We start from the raw sequence: 13,899 nt of genomic DNA, 5'->3' as shown, positions 1-13,899 counted from the left end.
CTCAGAGAACAACAAATAACTTACCTGGCAGTATTTTTTTTAATTTTTTTTTAAAACTTCTCTTTATTGGCAAGGAGCAGTAGCAGGTGCATTACATACTACATCAATAAAACATATTACACGTTTAAGGGTATGGACAAACAATCAGTGCATTAGTAACATGGCAGGGACATTCACAAAAATAGTTCAAGCCCAGTGGGGGAAGTCACAGCTCAGCCTACACACCAGTCTGGTCCGGCGATGGGGGCGAGGATAAGAGCTCCAAATCAGCTTTGCTGTTCAATTAACTACAGAACTCTGTCCACACATTTTTGGGGCGAGCATTCACAGGTAATGTATTGATATAGTCCTCCTCACACACCTGTGTCCAAGTGAGAGCCTTAAGCCACATTTATAGCATGGGGGGAGGGGGGATCGCCGCTTCCAACACTGCAGAATGCATCTCTTGGCCACTATGGCTCCTATGTTCAAAAAGTTAGCAACCCGTCTAGCCCCCTCTCCCTCCCACCGCCCGAACAACACAGCCAGGGGGTCAGGATCGATGCGGAACCCCACCATCTCAGAGAGGGCCTCGAGCACAGCTTCCCAGAACGGGGCCAACGCCCCACAGGACTAGAACATGTGTGCGTGATCCGCCTCGTCGGATTTGCATCTCTGGCAAACGTGGGGTTGATTTCGTGCGAACTTCCCAACCACATGAGGAGTGTAATACAGGCGATTAAGGAGTTTCAATTGCACACATCTAAATCTGGAGTTGAGGGAAACCTTATGTGCGTGTGTACACATTTTCGCCCACATCTCATCAGTGATTGTCAACCCCAATTCCTGGCTCCATGCATCACGAATCTTATAGGATGGTTCTGCAGTGCGTTCTATCAACATTTTGTAAAGGACGGATATCATGCCCCTGCCTCTGCCCCCTGCAGAGTTAGCAATGTAGCAGAGTTCGGTAGACTCTGGGGGTTCGTCCGGGTATGTGGGCCACATGTCCTGCACTGCTGCTCTGAGTCTAAAATATCGCAGTAACTCCAGTGGTGATCCAGAGGGCCCTGGCCTCCATGTCTGCGGGGTGATGAATTTCCCTTCAGGGAATAGATCAGAAAGCGCCCAATACCCTAGGTCCAGCCAGTGTCGCATGAGGAGTTTATCCTGCGTGGGGGCGAGGCCGGGGAATGACCATATGGGCAGCCATTTATAGTACAGTCGGAGGTTAGAGTGGGGTTGTAGCATCGGTTTCCATGCCCCGATTGTGGTGGACACTGGGTCAGCCGGGGCGTCGGAATGATACAAGTGGAAGAGGATCAGGGACAAAACGTTTATCTCCTCGGTTGCCAGGATCTCGAGTTTGACATGAGGAGGTGGGTCTTGGTGTTTATACCAGTGAGTTGCGTGTTGGGCTTGTGCAGCAGTCCAGTATCGAGCTATATCCGGCGCGTTGAGCCCCCCTTCTCGTATGGTAATGTCATATGTTGCTATGTTGTGCCACAGGAACCTGGCAAACCCACCGTGCAAGTCTGTGAAATAGTGTTTCCCGGGCCAGAGTGGGACAGTAATTTGTTTTCTAATGGACTCCTAACTCCGCTGGATTCCTCATCTACGATAGACTCCCAAAGCCTTACAATGACCTGGAGGAGGGAGGGCAGCAAGGACACCACCTAAACCAGATAACTCTGAAGCACAGCTCTGCCAAAACTAGTGCCCTGACCAGACAGGGAATCCAAACAGTAATGCTTAGCAAACGTGTGCAAGAAAGCCCACGTAGCCGCTTGTCGAGTATCCAGAGCAGGCACTCTACGTTGCAGAGCCGAGTGGGCAACCAGCTCTCAGGTGAAGTAAGCCCTGAGACCCACACATACCTCATTGCCTGACAGATCATAGCAATTTGAGATGCAGGGAATGATCCACCGAGATAGGGTCTGTTTGGTGATGGCTCGACCTGCTTGAGCACCAGCATAACCAACAAGTTTGCCAACATTTTGGCTTTCCCTCATCTGAACGATGGCCCACAGTGAAATCCAGTCGATGGAAATGCTCCTCTGCCTTGGAAGGATGAAGCGGAGAAAAGAGAAAAAAAAAGGTAGATGGATCTTTTGAGGGAGATGGAAATCTGAACACAATCGGAAGGAAGGTGGGTCTAACTCTCAACATCGTCTTTTCATTGAAGAAAAGTGAGCAGGGAGGATTAAAAGACAGTGCCTGGGGCTCACTCAAACGTCTAGAAGAAGTGATGGCAACCAGGAAAATCACCTTGACAGTGAGCAATGTTAATGAACAATTGTCAACGGGCACAAAAGGAGACCCATTAAAAAATGTAACACTAAATTTAAATCCCACATCGGAGCAAAAAACTGGCATGGGGGAATCCGATTGGAAAGGCCCCTCAAGAATTTAAGGACGATGGGGAACATGAAAAGGAAGCCTTGCTTTGGGGTCCTCTTGAAGACTGAATGGACGGAAGATACACCTTCACTGTACCAATCTGCAAGTCCGTCCAGGCCAATGATAGAAGAAATATCAACACACAGGTAGTGGAGTAAGTAAAAGAGTGCAGATCCCTCTTTTGACACCAACCCAAAAATGTACACAACATGCAGGCACAATTGGATTTGGTAGCATGTCTTCTAGTAGAGAGGAGCACTTCCTGAACGTCCTCCCAAAAATCCAACGTCTTATAACCTTAGCCTTTCAGCAGCCAAGCATAAAGCATCAGGCTGTGGATGTCCGGGTGCAGGACCTTGGCCCCTGAGTGGGAGAGGTCAGTCCTCTAAGGTAGAAGTCAGGGAGGGCAGATGACCATGTCCAGCAACTCCAGATACCATGTTCTCCGTGCCCTGTCCAGAGCGATCAAGATCATTGTGGACCTGAACAGATGCAGTCTCCTGAGAGTCTGCAGAAACAGGGATCAGAGGAAAGGCATAGAGTAGGTCTAAGTCCTATACAACCATCAAGTTCTCCAAGAGGGCCCCCGACAATGAAACTCCATGGAGCAGTACCACCTGCACTTATTGCTTGCATTTCGCTTACTGCCTTGCAAGAAATGCATCAGCACAGTGAGTGCTTCCAACAGGTGCCTTTGTCTGCGGTTCAAGGCCCGAGGTGTCATGACCCTTGCCCCTGGCCCTCACTGGCAAGTCATCCTTCCAGATAGGGCCAGGTCAAAGGCCTTAAAACCTCATCCAAGACTCTCTTGGGAGTCAGTCCTAGCGCCTTTGGCGCCAGGCTCATAACCATCATGAAGATCAACATTAGAATGGGACTATTTACTTGGGACTATTTAACTTGGGGAGTGGGGGGGGGGGGGGGGGGGGGGGGTTCAGCCAACATGGAGGCACACGCATAGCTCAGTAACAAGGAACTGAGCTATGCAGTTTAGTCTTTTGGGTGTGGCAGGCCTGGGACTACTTTACCTGGACTACTTTGGGTGTGGCAGGCCTGTGACTATTTTACCTGGACTACTTTACCTGAGACTATTTAAACCGCACCCAAACAGCAGAACATGCTTTGCGTTATTCTGCTGTGGGCAGCATGATGCTCATCGTGCCAGTTTTTTTATGCCAGTTTACCCGAAACCAAGGACCAGCAGAGAGAAAGAACACTACGAAACTTAGCTGAACAGTATCCCGTCTTCAATCCATCGCTGACTTCAGTCCCACTCCCCCGAAGGTACGAACTCCATCATCCGGCACTGCATGCATCCTGGAATACCAGAACCTGGAAAGAAGAGAAAGAAAGACAGCATTAGTAAGCGTTTACTCACGTTTCCTCCCCAAATGAAGAAAGCCACACAATTCTTACCTGGGTAGTCACATCCTGGTCAGTAACATTGCTCGAACATTACGGCGCTCAGCGAGGAACATAGCAACCTGCAAGGAGAGAAAAGACACAGGTTAGCAATACAAAAGGCGAAACAGCGCAGCGCGCATTACTCACCGGGCAGCATCACACACACCGCGCTTTCGCCTACCGGCCCATGCTCATCTTTAAACTGCATGACAACACCAAAATACCTTTCCATACCTATAAGGAAAGAAGCAAGACATTATTCGAACTAAGAGTAACATAAGAACTGCATATAAAGACTGTAAAGCAGCAAACCTATAGAGTCGCAGCAGGCCTGGATTCCCACAGGTTGGCTTGCACCAGTGAAGTAACTTGGTCGCTGCTTGCCCCCCACATCTACGCGCCCCTGCCATGAGGACCAGGACGGAGAATCCACCTTTTACAATATTAAGGTGAGGAGAAGGCCCAAGGAGGAGGAAGGAGTTGAGGCCAAGGGAGGTGGGAAAACCAAGACAATATGGTATTGAATCCAGCTCTCCTATATTGCAGACCCATCTTTAACCAGAGGCCTTGGTTCGAGAGTGCAAATCATCCAACCAGGGCTGGGTGGCGTCCCCGTGGATACCAGGTGAGCGTAACACGAGGCTCCATTTCTAGAATCCTCCTACCTTTCCCTACCCACATCCAGCCTGTTATATTCCCTCCACTCCCACCTCCACTCACCCCTTCAACGCATCCCGCTTTCCCATTGGTCCAAGATACTCATCAGGTAACCAGAACATCAGGTGCCCACAAACAACTCATCAGAAGCCCTCCCAGGCCAGCCTTGCCCAGGCAGCTGGTGAAGGGCCAGAGGCAAAGGGCACCTCCCATGCCCTGTTTGCCCTGGTGCCCCAGAAGATACTGCAACACTAAGGTAAGAGAAGACATTCAATTGCATAGCACGCACTGTTATTAGTGACTCATGCCTGAATCCAGTTGCCTCAAGTATAGCCTTTTGACTTACATTGCTCCTTGTGGAACCTCTCCCCTGATTTGTGTTCTGCTACTCAGTGGCAATCCCTTGCTGAGAAGAATTAGTTTTAGCAGCAACATCTTAATACTGTAATAAATTTAGAAGCTCTTGAGTACAGCCCCGCTGAACACAGTTACTGTGAGCATACGACTCAAAACTCTGTTGCATAATTGAATACTGCCATGTAATCCTTTAATTGCATGCACTAGTATACCCTCAACTCTTAAACTAGTATAGATACTGTCAAATTTCTGTGCCTCGATCACAGCTACCTCATTCTTATTGGGGCACACAGGGCACTGCCTTCGTGTAGAACCTACCCACACACCTGGTACAGCCGCTGTGCCGTCCATGGTACCTCTCAAGTATAAGTCATGTACTGTTTAGTTGCAGGGAGTTATTGTTGTTAGATTGTCTATGCAGTTATAATAAAGCATCATTACCCTTTTGAAGAGGTCCAACTAAAGAACCTGGCAAAGACCAGATTGGTTCAAGAATAGAAATCAGGATGTTTGAATTTACCAAGTGCTAGTATTTAGCATATGTGTCATTTTTATGAAATCTTTGTTTCTCCAGATTGGTTATTTAAGGAGAGGCAGTTTTGAAATGTTATGTGTATTTAAAACTTTTTCTTTATATACTATTTGGATACTTTATTGTATTTTTACTCATAATGTGTGTATATATTTTATGGATTTTTGTAATAAAGAATTGTTTACATTATATTTTGTGAGTTTATAATGCCAATACTCACTGAAGGATAACTGTCGAAGAAAATTGTTGTGCAGTTGGGTTCGTAGATCTGAGTCCATTTCCTGGGGGGCAGGGGGGGACCTTGACCTGTACAGGGCGTAGTTGAGAGGTGACAGGATTTTTTTGTAGACGTAGTTACTGGTAGAGGGGCACAGTCCTGTCCTTTTTTTAAACCCCAAGTTTTTTTCTGTTGCCCCATTGAGTATATACTGAACTGCTCTACAATTTAACATTAGCTTATGGTTTGAATCCATTTACAGGTTGAGGGTAACAAATGTTTTGAATCTAGTTGCAATTTGAGTTTAACAAATGTTTTGAATCGAGTTAGAATTTGTGTGTAGCTCATGTTTTCAATCTAGCTGCTATCTTAGTATTGCAATCGTCTTTAAATGTAGTCGCACTCCAGTGTAATTACAACACCAAACCTACCCACATCACACCTATACACTCCTTTCTAAAGCCACCCACTGTCTATCCCCGTCCCACCCACCTTTGAATCCTTGTCAGCTCCATCACTCAGTCACAGCATATTCAACCTCATCTCCTCTGAAAGCCCAGACATCCACTTTATCAGCGAAACCTGGTTCTCAGACAGCTTCCAACCCCGTTGAACTTGAGTCATTCACCCCTCCTCACCCCAAGCTATTCCCTGATCATGCACAACATAACAAGCAGAGCAGAGGGGAGGAGGAGGAGGAGGATGAGGGCTAGCCATCCTCCCCAAACTACACCTCAACTTCTCGCACACACCGAGAAAAAACGTTGCAAAGCAGGCTGCAAATCCTTGCTAGCAAAATTCCAAATCACTCAATCCCTCACCTACAGTTTCCTACTCCTTACAGATCACTGGGCTACAACAGAAACTTTGCAGCTACCCATGCTGACTTCTTAGCAGCCATCCTGATCTCTCACCTATCCCCCACCATGCTAGGGGAACATTTGGTTTGATGCCCCCTACCAGTCCCATGACCCGTTCACTGATCAACATGCAAGCCCTCAACATGACCCAACTGGCCTCATGCCCCACTCGCATAGCAGGAAATACCCTAGATGTAATATTCAGCTCCACCAATCGTATCTCCACATTCCCTCCCCGACCACCAGTATGGTCTGATAACACAGCCATCTTTTTCTCACTTCTGACTGCCAGCCCCGCCTCACCACCTCCAAACTGTCCTCCCGTGTAGGTCTTTGGAACACGGTCATTGTAACCCTCGACCTGACTGCCTGCCTGCCTACCTTCCAAACCTCTATTGGACATTTCGACCTATGGCTCTCTAAGGCCATCATCCCTCTCACCCGACCAGATCCGCTTCTCACAGACAATGCCCTAACCCCAATTGGTTAACACCCTCCAGCAAAACCCTTAACCACTGCCTGGAGAGCAAATGGCGATCAAACCCCTCCCCCCAGAACAGAGCCACTTATGCCAGGCAGATTAAGGCCTACAGGGCAGAAATCATGAAAGCCAAAAGAACCTTCTATGGAAACCGAATCGCCAATGCTCGCAACCTCCACAGGATCATAGCAGAATTCAAGGCCCCTCTTTGGTCTTCCTCCCCTCCCCCTCTCACAAGCACTCTGCCATGCCCGGTCAGACCACTTTTACAACATCGCTATCGAAAGAAAGCACTAAGCTGGCAGTGATTCCCTCCTTGACGTTCCCTCCTTCTCTTGACCCATCCCTCCTTTCCCCTGCACACCCTCTCCTTCTCCACCATCTCCCATCCAGAATTACTGAAGTTACTAGCCAGTAGCCGCCCTCTGGATCCCCAGGAGACCCAAGCCCTGCTCTCTCCTAAAAACCTACTCTCCTCACCCTGTGCAGGCAGCATTGCAAGATCGATAATTAAACATTCACTGACATCAAGCAACTTTCCCAGCAGCATTCAAGACCTTGCATGTCAAACCTTTACTCAAAAAACCCTCCCTCGACTCCCTCCTCCTTTCCATGCATCCATCCATCCATCAATCCATCCAACTACCACCCAATTTGAACAAATGCTTCATTGCCAAACTCATTGAGCGTACGGCCCGCTCCCAGTTCTGCCTCTTCACTAAATCTAATTCCCTGCCCGACCCTGCCCAGACGGGTTTCAGACCCCCTCAGAGGAATTGAAACGTCCCTCGTCTCCATCCGGGATGACATGAAAAGAACCGCAGACTCAGAAGGCTGTGCTACACTTGACCTATCAGCAGCCTTTGACACTATCAACCACAGCATCCTCACAGACAGACTCCTATGTATAGGCATCAGGGACTCTATTTTACGATGGAGCTCCTCTTTCCTCGCTAATCGTTCACAAATCACTGTCTCCCGCCCTGTCTCTAATCAGGTCCCACCGGAGCCTCCAGTCAGCCCTTTTCCGCTCACATGCCCTAACCTGCTACAACTACACCGATGACATCCAGATCATCTTAAAGATCCCCAAAACCCCAGCTTTTCTCCATCCAGAACTAGCCTTGTGCCTCTCAGAAATCTACCAACGGATGATGGCTAACCATCTCCTCAGTCCTCCTGCAATCCTGATCTGCAGTAAGACTGCACACTTCCCCCCCCAACCAACCCGCTGGACATCCTCCCTAGGCCACCCGCCCAAAGCATCACGCTCAGACAAGAAAACCGGAGATGCGCCGTAGATTCGGATCCAGCACACTCACACCACATCAACATTGTTTCTAGATCTTGCCATTGACGTCCCGGCATCCGCAGATAAATCTTCCCTTTTCTCGCCTACCCTCAGATTCAAGGCAATTCTGGCCATCATCCTATCCTGCCTAGACTACGCCAATCCCCTTTTTCTGGGCGACCCTGCCCATCAGCTCAGAAAGCTAAAAATGATAGAAAATCTGCAGCCAGGATCCTCCTTGCCCTCGCCCCAAAGAACACATTACTCATGCCCTTATGGCGCTCCGCTGGCTTTCGATCGACCAATGGGCGACCTACGTGGCCATGTGCATCACCGACTGTGCCCTCCACAAGATAGGCCCTGAATACCTCCAACACAAACTTACAGGCTATTTACCCAACAGAAACCTTAGATCAAGCTCTGAGCTTCTCCTAATGATCCCTCCCTTCAATTCCACTTGAATAGGGAGATCCTTTTTCTCCATCGAAGCTCCAACACTCTGGAATTCCCTTCCACTTAGCATCTGCTGCATAGATCACCACCTTTCCTTACGGAAGGCATTCAAAACTGGGTTCTTCCCTCCGCAACCTGACAAACCTACCCCTCAATTCATGCTCGCCCCATGACATCTAGACCGCGGCAATATTCGTTTCCCCAGGATCTCTCTAGAACAAGGTAAAGTATATTTCCCAGTAGACCTGACCACATAATTCCTGGGCAAATCGAAAGCAAAGAACCAACTACAGCTCAAGGGTATGCATTACACACCACATCAATGAACTCTAGCCACAGGCAGGGTCGCCCACCCCCACACGCATCCACTTCCATACACCAGTTTAAAACAAAACACACATCTCTGCCATCAGAATGCAGCTAAATCACACAGCAAAAATGTGGTCTATCTAGATACAACCTCCTTCACTCGGGCACTCTCCTGACTACCTCTCAGCAACCATTCAAATAGCTAACTGGGACTCTAACCTTCTGACAATGTTTCCATACCTTAGACTTCAATTCCCAGAGGGCGTTCACCCACAGCGCTTTGAGGCTATACCAATGGGATAAAGGTACTTTACAAATGACAAACTACTACTACACATCGAAGAGGTCCACCCGGGTTCCCCCTCAGTTGGAGAAAATCTCCTCCAGAGCTTCCAGGCGGAGCTGTCACTTGTGGGAGATTGACTATGGTCATCTCAGTGCATCAGCTGGCACTTTATCCTTGCTGGCCAGATGGGCCACAGTCAAGACATGCTGTTTTCCGGAGTCCAGAACCACAATAGCATTGCTTCTATGCACAGAAGAAAGGAGATCACGTCAACCCACTTGTTGAGGTAACGAATGGCTGCAGTGTTGTTTGCCAGGACCAATACTGCCTTGCCCTTCACAAGGAGAAGGAAAGCGACTAGGGCCAGCCTGATCGCTGTCAGCTCCAGCAGATGGATAAGCCCTCAACACTCTTGATGGTACCATAAGGTCTTGGAGGTGAGCGTCCCAGCCCTTCAGGCATGCATCCGTGACTTGAGTCACTTGTGGCCAAGGTTGACAAAACAGTGACCCATTCAGAGCTTGTCCTTCACAGACCACCAGTGCAGGTCTCCGGACGCACACTCAGACCAGTAGGAGGTCCAATGCGCACCCCTGAAACTGAACACTGAGCTCAGAAGCCATTGCAGCAACCTCATGCACAGGCGGGCCTCTGGCACCACCAAGATGCAGGAGTCTATAAGACCCAGCAAGAGCAGAAAAGATGAGAATGGAAGTGCAGTTGGAAAATCTGGACCATCGTGTAGATGTTCACCACTCTGTTCATGGGCGGGAAACCCTGACCCAGGCAAGTGTCCAAGATCACACAGCCAAATCGGAGGGACTGGGATGACAATAGCTGAGGCATCTTGAAATTCAGGGAGAAGCCCAAGCTGTGCAATAGGCTGCACATACAGTACAGGTGTGCTGACACTAGATCTGGTGAGTGGGCTCGAACGAGCCAGTCCAGGCAGGGAAAGATATGAACATCATCTCTCCTGAAGTGAGCCAACACTACTGCTAGGAGCTTGGACAAAACCCTAGGTCTGAATAAAGACGGAAAGAGAGCACTTTGAACTGGAATTAACAGTTTCACACTCTGAATCGCAGATACTTGCTGGGATAGCCACATGGAAGTAAGCATTATGGAGAACCAGGGCAACTAGCCACTCATTCAAGTCCAGGGACTGCAGGATCTGGGCCAGAGTGATCTTAAACTTGTCGTTATGCAAGTACAAGTTCAGAAGCTGCAGATCCAGGATGGGTTTCAGACCGCCGTCCATCTTCTGGCCCAGAAAACAGGTTTTGTACCAAACCACTGTCTCGTTCCGAGCAGGGTACACGCTCTATGGCCCCTTTTGCCTGAAGCGGACTGATATCCACCAGTAGGAGAGGTTCCAGAGGCAAGGGTTGGTGGCAAGGGGGGCTGGTGGTCTGGAGGGCAAGAGGCAAAAGGGAGGCAGTATCCCTGCTGTATGACCTGCCAGGCCTAGGCATTCAAGATGGTAACTTTCCATTCCTCAAACAGGGGTATTTTGACTGTGACAAGGGACAGATGGCAGAAGTCTTCTTCACAGAGCATTTGCAGCAGCGGTTGCGGAGGGCACAGTGGAGGCAGAAGAGTCTCCTGTAGGTGCACCCAAGCCCATACCACTGTAGGGACAATGCTGCCCTTGCATGCCCAATGGTGCTTGTCCTCTACCTCTTTGGGCATAAGTGCCGAAGGGGCAAAAACCCCTCCCCCTTCCCGCAGGGCTTGCAGGTTGTTGCTGCTGGATTGCTAGCCCCAGCGACATGGCAGTAGCCATAGAGGCTAGGATCTTTTGCAACAACCCATCGGCCTTGGTGCTGAACAAAGGCATGCCATCAAATGGCATATCCAGATGTTTCTCCTGGATGTCGGAAGCAAACCTGGATGTCCTCTATCAAGAAACATTTCTGCAAGACCATGCTCATGGCCATTGTTATTGCTACGCAGACTGCAGTATCCAGACTGGACTGCAGTCTTTGACGGGAGGCTTCAATGCAGCCCTTGATAAGGGCCTCAAGAGCCTCTCGCATTTCCTCTTCAGGGATGTGCTCTGATGCTTTCGTCACTGACCACAGGCCAAAGGAAACCTTGGTAAGAAGACAAGAGGCATTGACACACCGGTGACTGAACCTTAAGAGCTGAAAATAATCTTTGTACCCCATGCGTCCTATCTCTTGCTCTCCCTGTCAGGTGGAGGAGTGTGGGGGGACAGACGGGAAAGAGGTGGTTTTAAGGTTTGCAGTCATAGCCCGAACCACCAAGCTCTGTGGTGAAAAATGGGCAGAAAGAAACATGGGGTCAGAGGGTGCCGGCCTGTGGTGCTCAGCTTGGTTGCAGTCCCCCACGAGAACAGAAGCCAGCTTTGCCCATATAGTTCCATTCCCTCTACTGCCCGATTGAAAGGAACGAAGGTCTCCCTTTCAGGACCTTGGTCCAGAATTCAGTTAAGTCATACTGCACCTGCGGACGTGAAGGAGCCAACAGCCCCAAGCTGTCGAACACCTTCAACATCAGACGCTGGATAGCGGCTGGCTGGGAGTGGCCGCAGGGTGCATGTCCACTTCTGTTGAGGGGTCATTCCACTTAACTCCTGCAAGTCAGCCGCCAGGTCCAAGTCTCCTTGTTCCCCATAAAATCTCGGCTGAACAAGTATCATGGCCGTCGTAGAATGAAGATTCCTATTATTTGGCTTGATCTTAATACGCTCCGGTAGATGTATAGGGCTTGTGAGAGCCACACATTTATGAACCAGAGCAAACGCTTTGTGCGATATTCTTTGCTTTACGGGAAGCCAGTGTAGAGTTTTTCTGAATGTAGAGATGTGTGTGTGACGCGATATTTTGAAAATGGTGCGCAGAGCATTGTTCTGTGGAACTTGGAGTGCTTGTATGTTAGCAGCAGTAGAGCCGATCAGCAGGCTATTACAATTGTCCAGACTGGAATTTATCAGTGCTGTGGACACCAGAGAGTAGTTGTCACTTGCTATGAAAGGTTGGATTTATTGTATAAGTTTATTAATCAGTCTAAAGCTTGACCGGATATTGGATACATGAGACTTCATTGGACGTTCGTCATCTAGAATAATGCCTAGTGTTTTCACTTTTGTTGAGACTGTTATGACATTATCTGCAATCAAGAAGTTGGAGTAGTCTGGTGTTCACTTGCTCTGAGTATTCTTGGTGGAGACCATCATGAGCTCTGTTTTTTTGTTATTGAGAGCCAGAGAATTACAAGCCATCCATTTCTGAATGGCACTGTAGATGTTAAGGGTAGCAGCGTCATTCTTGTATTGGTCACTAAGCTGAATAACAACCTGAGTGTCATCTGCGTAGTTTGTATATTGGACACCCAGACTTAAGTAGATCTAACAGTGGCCGAATGTACAAGCTAAAAAGTAGTGGTGACAGGCAAGAGCCCTGCAGAACGCCGCAGGTTTGGGGGATGGGAGTAGAGTGATTGTTGCCAACACAAACCCTCACTGTACATGGTCCTAAGAAGGAGTCGATCCATGTTGATGCCAAAGTGGAACTGTTTGCGACCTCTAGAAGGGTGTGATCAACAAGATCGAAGGCTGCAGAGAGGTCTAATAGCATCAACAGAGCAGATTGGTTTTTATCCGCTATGCTTGCCAGGGTGGATTAATGTCAAGCATAGCAGTCTGTCTGCCATGGCGAGCCCTATAACCCGATTGATGAGTGCCCAAGATGTTATGCTCTTCAACATGAGCTTGGAGTTGGATATATGCAAGCTTATCAAGGACCTTCAGAATAAAAAGGTATATTGGAGATGGGTTGATAGTGGTCTTTATTTGTTGGATCCAAGTTATCTTTTTTCAGTAACAGGTTTATCCGTGCTGATTTCAAGGCAGATGGAACCATACCCTCATCAAAGGATAAGATGATCAGCTTGGTGAGCCAGTGGACGAGGAGATCTAGTGATTCTTTAAAGATACAAGTTGGACAATCGTCACCTGGGCAGGATGTGGCTTTAAGATCCTGTATCACCCTAAGCACTTGTTTCTCTGAATAGTAAGAGAAGGAAAACTGAGGAATATTGTCTAGGTTATTGGTGGGCAAATTGGTGGTGTAGGCTAAAGGACCTGAAGTCAGGGGAATGAATGGTGTTGTCCCTTTAGTGTGACCTTGTTGTGCCTGCTTGTGGAGTCCACGCCAGCTCGTCCAAGCACAGTAGTATCCATCGGCTTGACCGGAGTAGACACTGCAGGCACCAGGGACTTGGCGAAGATGTCAAACATTTCCAGCCTGAACCCCCACCAATTTCTCTTGGTTAGAGGACTGGGTGGGAAAAGGTACCTGCAGAGCCTCTTCCTCTCAGTTGTCTACGGAGTAGTGGCTCAGTTTCTTCGATGATTAAGAAGCATGATGCCTCAAAGAACCACTGCGGGCTCTTGACATCATGCAGTACGTCTTTTTGTCTTTCCAGTCGGGGCACAGTTACTTAGTGCCGTGGTCCACGATCAGCGACCTCAAATGGGTCCGTCTGTCACCTTCAATTTTGTGGAGGAAGGTGACATTTTCCTTAACGTTCTTTAAGCGCTTTTGAGTGCATTGATTGACACGAGACACTTGTTGTGGCCATTCACCATGGGAGTAAAGCCAAATGTGGTACGGGTCAGAAACTGACATCTAAAACCCCCAAACCAC

General features: G+C 48.6%; 1 protein-coding gene across 2 annotated transcripts in view; it reads right to left on the bottom strand.

Moving 5' to 3' along the window:
* Positions 1-13,899, bottom strand: part of POLA1 (DNA polymerase alpha 1, catalytic subunit) — a 2,474,741-nt gene that overhangs the window by 1,092,235 nt on the left and 1,368,607 nt on the right. The window lies entirely within an intron of this gene.

This window comes from Ambystoma mexicanum, chromosome 7p (assembly GCF_040938575.1).
Source record: "Ambystoma mexicanum isolate Mex_15411 chromosome 7p, UKY_AmexF1_1, whole genome shotgun sequence".
NCBI classification, from domain to species: Eukaryota; Metazoa; Chordata; class Amphibia; order Caudata; family Ambystomatidae; genus Ambystoma; species Ambystoma mexicanum.
The sequence above is the reverse complement of the archived record's forward strand: the minus strand, read 5'-3'. Positions and strand labels throughout refer to the sequence as shown.